This window comes from Spermophilus citellus, assembly GCF_964194105.1.
Source record: "Spermophilus citellus genome assembly, chromosome: 5".
Lineage (NCBI taxonomy): Eukaryota > Metazoa > Chordata > Mammalia > Rodentia > Sciuridae > Spermophilus > Spermophilus citellus.
Genome location: NC_138186.1, coordinates 41,947,059 through 41,952,270, shown reverse-complemented (window position 1 = coordinate 41,952,270; position 5,212 = coordinate 41,947,059). Strand labels below are relative to the sequence as shown.

The 5,212-nt window shown below is 33.3% G+C and overlaps 1 pseudogene across 1 annotated transcript; it reads right to left on the bottom strand.

Annotated features, from left to right (window-relative positions):
- Window positions 1–314: 314 nt before the first annotated feature.
- Window positions 315–1,242, bottom strand: LOC308650366 (olfactory receptor 12D3-like; annotated as a pseudogene). Its single transcript has one exon. The product of its transcript is annotated as an olfactory receptor 12D3-like (transcript).
- Window positions 1,243–5,212: the final 3,970 nt, after the last annotated feature.

Below are 5,212 nucleotides of genomic sequence, written 5' to 3'. Positions count from 1 at the left end.
ATTCAGTTATGTATTACCTGCCCCCTCAACAAAAATGTAAGATCCACGTCCTCATTAATGGACTCATGGACCTTTTTCCACTGGGGTATGTTGTGCAAATGGATCAGGACTTACACAAGATATTTCAAATGATGATTAAATGATTATATGAGTAGTGGTTGAAGTCATATGAATGAAGAACCTGGTTACCAACTAAACAAATATCTAAAATGAAAATAAAATTTTAAGAAATATATTGAATTACTATAGGAAAGAAAATAAATGTCATAAAAATGGCATACAGTTTTCCCATTTATTATTGTGACTGATTTTCCTCAGGCAAACAGCTTCAGCTTCTTCCTAAAAATTCTGCTCAGGGCAAACATCACTTCCTTATTTTTAAAGATATATATCAGTAGGTTCAACACTGGAGTGACCATCATGTGTACAATAGCCATAAATTGTTCCTGTATTACACATGCATCACAGGGAAGAGGGATATAAGTGAGCTCCACAGTTCTATAAAAGAGAAATACCACCATAAAATGGGAGGGACTATTGGACAGAGCCTTGTGGAATACACTGCAGGACTGGTGCTTCAATAGAAGAAAGCCTCTTATATAGAAATAGGAAAGGAGAGTGAGGAAGCAAGCCACTATGGCTAAGTTGCAAGTGACAATGAAAATGAGCCACTTATTAAGACTTACATCACCACAAGCCAGTTCCAAGAGAGGCTTGATATCACAGAAGAAGTAATTGAGTTTATGAAAGTGGCAAAAGTCCAGGTGTACTGTCATGACAAAATGCATCAGAGCATAGAAGAAGCTAATGAGCCACAGCACATCTGCCAATGGGACACACAGCTGGGGGTTCATGATGACAGTGTAGCCAAGTGGGTTGCAGATGGCCACAAATCGATCAAATCCCATGATGATTAGCAAGACGCCTTCAGTGCAACCAAGAAAGTGGAAGAAGTGTAGCTGAGTGATACAGCCTAGGAAAGATATGACCCTGTGTGTGGAGAGGAGGTTCCACATTAGCTTGGGCATTGTCTCTTAAGAATAGCAAATATCCAGACAACAACGATTTCTCAGGAAAAAAATACACAGGAGAGTGGAGTCTTGGCTCTGAGATGATGATCACTAATATGGCCCCATCTCCAAATAGGTTTGTCATGTATATAATGAGGAAAATGATAAAGATTACAAGCTGTAGCCCCTGAACTTGGGTCAGTCCTAGCAAAAGAAACTCAATGTTCTCCATTACTTTAGGGAAGGACAGATGACAGTGACAATTAGCAAACATATCTGGTACACTGTGTAGGGTGAAATGAAGCAAGTTTATCACCTGAAAAAAAAAGAAGGATAAACTGTGGTGAACAGCATTCCAGAGGTAAATTCATTTGCAGCATAACTGAGGAAAATGGAAGTACATGACAAGTTCTGAGTTAATGTGATATCTAATGCATGGAAGTAAAAAGGCTACTCAGACTGTACAGTTAACCCTAAAAAGCAGCTCATCAGAATTAAGGTATATATTCAGAGAAAACATATTAAAAAGGAACAAGATTTAACTCTAGCTTCATCTATGGCATTACAATTAGTATATCTAATTAAAGCATGTCAAAGATATATTGGTAAAGTTAGAAAACACTTTTTAATGAACTTAATAGGCACACATTATTTCTGAGTAGGAGTATGGCAATAGCCTAGATTCAAATCTCCTCACTTCTTAAAAAAAAAAAAAAAGTCAATCAATAAAAACAACCTGAATATAAAATAGTGATTACAAGAGGTTGGGCAGGTGGGAGCCAGTGGCTAGAGGGAGCCTTGATTTGATCAGTATGCATGCATTTCAAAATCACACTAAATCCCATGAATATGTATAATTACTTTATGTTAATTAAAAGAATTAATAAATGAATTCCCTACAATCTAAACCTTATGAAAGAAAATAAAAAATAGAAATTCATGATTTCTTTTTTAAAAAATATTTATTTTTTAGTTGTAGGTGGACACATTCTTTATTTTATTTTTATGTGGTGCTGAGAATCAAACCCAGTGCCTCATTAGTACGAGGTGAGCACTCTACTTCTGAGCCACAATCCCAGACCCGAAAGTCATAATTTCTTAATGGAAGAAATCTCACCAGAAAAAAAAAAGTGAAGAAAAAAGCAAAATATAAATGCAAAGTAAAATGTAATGTTAGACAGTTTTAACAAAGATCAAAGTGTTTGACAATGTACCGTATTTGCTTAAGGGTGGTGTAATACAGGTGGGGATATAAATTGACTCAATCTCTAAGGGTCAATTTAGCAATAACTATAAAAAATGAAAATGTTCATATACTTTGAACTAGCAATTCAACTTCCCAGAATTTGTTCTTTAGATGTGTTTGCATATTTCAAAAATCATAGTTTACCATGATATTGATATTATTGAAACTGAAACTAAATGACCTCAGGGAACTTTAATAGTTTAATTTCCAGTGCATAGAAAACTTTAATTTCCAGTGTACAGAAAATATTAAAACAAATACAGTAGCTATTTATTCACCTTAACCATTTACGTGCACACACACACACACACACAAAGAAAAACACTTATAAACACACGTAAATTCACTTATAAATTCATGTAAACAGCTATATCTACTTGTAATAAAAACTGATTAAATAGATGAATAAATTCCAAGATTTTCTAACTGATGTCCTGTGCCATAAGCCCACTTGTTCCATCTGGTAATTTCCACAACCTAAATTCAAGAAGTTTTCCCAAGTGCTTTGACTTACCCATTTAATGGTCTCAATTTGTTTCTATTAAAGAAAAAAAATCATTCCAATTTAACTATTTTCTCCCTGACCAATTCACCATCTCTTTTCTCTTTACATATCTTGCAATAAATAGATATTTTTGTACTTAAGTAATTTTAAGAGTCAGTTTATAAAGCTTTGATTGTCTCTTTGAATAGAATTAATAGAGATTTTTGGTTGCTCAAAGCCTTGTTATGAACTTCGCACAATTAAGTGTAAAAATAAATGACACAAGAATTGGTTTTGTTCATAGTCTGACCACAAAATAAATAAGCTGAGTATCCTCTGACTCTCACAAGTGGTGTCCCAGGCATAAATATCTTGAGAATCTACTCTTGGAGACCTTGTTTTGTCTATTTTTTCTTTCTCCAAAAGTATTGATTATTTATTTTTTGTATTATTTTGGGGAATTTTTGCAAAGTTTAAGTAATTGTCATGCAGAGCTTTGTGTTGCTCATTAAAAGAAAAATAAAACAAGAATTTGAAAGAAAGGACACAGCCTTAGCCCTGGAAAATTAATAACTGTTGGATGCAACGTGGATCTTCACCTAGAGAAATTTTGAAAACCTAAACAATGATACATTTAAACTGAAGACTTGGGGCATAAAGAAGTTGCATGAGTTGACCTGAGAAATATGAAACAGAGAAAGATAACAGAAGCAGAAAAGAGTTTTAAGAGCAGGATGAAAGATAGAGCCCCTTCAAAGGAGCAACAGATTGTTATACAGTAGGACAGTTGAGACCACTGGCAACAACAGGAAACAGAAGTCAGGGAGAGTAAATGTCCATCCATGTAGAATAGCATGTCCAAAGACCATAAGTTTCATAAACGAAAAATAGAATTGGTATATCTTCAAACAAAATATAAATCATAAGACCTGAAACCAGTAAGCCCTCACTTAAAAGAGATTCTGAAGAATATAGTTTAATTGGAAGAAAAGGGGGAAATTCTGAGTTTTAAGAATAGACAAATATCAAAAAAAACCATAGTCAATGACTAAAAAATTTAAATAAAATTTGTATAAAATTTGTTGCTGCTAAAAAGGAATACATATTGTATAGCATATGAAACAAATTGAGTTTCTACAGTGTTAAAGTGTTTTAAAGTCTCCCTACTGATAAAAGGTGCAAGTCATAATTTCAGGCTAAAAGATAAAAGAAGAAAGCAGAATGGAAAACTTCCAAAATAACAGGAGAAAAAAGAACAGAATGATAAAACATATTAAAATTTACAGGTATGAAAAGAAACAGAATATAAACATAGAACAAATTGACCACACAGATTAACATTTGCTATAAATAAATTCAAAGGCATAATAATAAGAGAATAAACAACAGTTAAAAGATGAAGTTTACCAGACTGTAGTTTTCAAAACACATGATAATAATGGGTTACCAACAATTATAAAGGACTTCATAAAGCATAAATAGGAAAACAGAAATGGAAAAGTTGACAAAGAAAAAATTCACAAAGGAAAACAGTTGACTAATAAATTAGTGTATACCCACCTTCCCAAAATCAAAATTATTTAAATTAAAATAACATTAAAATATGATTTAATGTCCATCACTTTAGCAAACCTTAAAAGTAATTGGAGTGAGCACTCTAACCTTCTAATCTCTTTCTGCATCATTTTCCGTGGTGACTAAAAATAGTTTTTTATTAACCTAAGCACTTAAAAAATCAAAAAGTTAGTCTGACACTTTTGTAATTATGGATGCATAAATTTACAACATGCATATAGTTTTCTCAAGCTAAAGAGAATCTCTCTCTCAAACCCTATCATTTCTTTAGTGAAAACTTTCCAAGTATTTTCTTCTAGCTTTTTGAAATTTACGGCATATAACTATTATCCATAGTCACCCTACTATGTGATAGTACACCAGAACATATTGCTCCTGTTTAACTTAGTACTGATTCATCAATCTTTCGTCATCTCTACCTCCCTGCTACCCTCCCAGACTCTGGCAGTCACCATTCTATTCTGTAAATTCAACTTTTTTAGATTCCACACATGAGTAAGATCAGGAGGTACCTGTCTTTCTATATCTGGCTCATTTCCATTTTCTAATTCCATCCATGTTGCATATGACAAGTCTTTATCCTTTTGTATAGTTGAATAGTATTCTGATGTTTATAGGTACCACTTCATCCATTCATGAGTTAATAGACACTTGTTATTTCCACTTCTATAATAGTGTTGAAATGAACTTGGGAGTGCAGAAGTCTCTTCAACATAGATTTATTTCCCTTGGCTGTATCCCAGGAGTGGGATTGCTGGCTTTTATGGTTGCTCTATTTTTACTTTTATGAAGAACTTTCAACACTCTTCCATAATGGATATACTAATTTACATTCTCCTCAACAATGTGAATGGATTCCCTTTTTCCCCACATCCTCACTAGGGCTTGTTATCTTTA